The 375-nt window shown below is 28.8% G+C and overlaps 1 protein-coding gene across 3 annotated transcripts in view; it reads left to right on the forward strand.

Moving 5' to 3' along the window:
• Positions 1 to 150: 150 nt before the first annotated feature.
• LOC108751826 overlaps positions 151 to 375 on the forward strand; it is a 4,010-nt gene continuing 3,785 nt past the window's right edge. The window contains exon 1 of one of the 3 annotated variants that reach the window (XM_018492253.1): positions 151 to 217. The gene's annotated coding sequence lies outside the window, so the exon portion shown is untranslated. The other 2 variants (XM_018492252.1, XM_018492251.1) reach the window with 2 other exon arrangements.

Below are 375 nucleotides of genomic sequence, written 5' to 3' on the forward strand. Positions count from 1 at the left end.
TGTAATAATTAACATTAATAAATATATAATGTAATAAATAGTTTCTTCCAATTTATTTATATCTATTTGTATTTTCTAGCTAAAAATAAATTTGTATTTACGCAATGAATAATCTCATAAGTTTTTCATTTTTGCTTTTGTATTCGATTGGTACACACCTGATTTCAATATGGAAACTCACTGAAAGAGAAAGTGATAGAGTGTCGTCAACCGCTAGGTAAGTTCGTTACTGTCGAGAGCGAAATCTGTTAGGCAACGACGTGGATCGCTTGTGAACAGTATAGTGGCAAGTTCCTACAGATATTTATCATATTCTTTAGAACAAAATAAATTACGTAAGTTAAATTTATACGATTAATACAACATCCTTTTTAG

Source organism: Trachymyrmex septentrionalis, unplaced genomic scaffold, assembly GCF_001594115.1.
Source record: "Trachymyrmex septentrionalis isolate Tsep2-gDNA-1 unplaced genomic scaffold, Tsep1.0 scaffold52, whole genome shotgun sequence".
Classification (NCBI taxonomy): Eukaryota; Metazoa; Arthropoda; class Insecta; order Hymenoptera; family Formicidae; genus Trachymyrmex; species Trachymyrmex septentrionalis.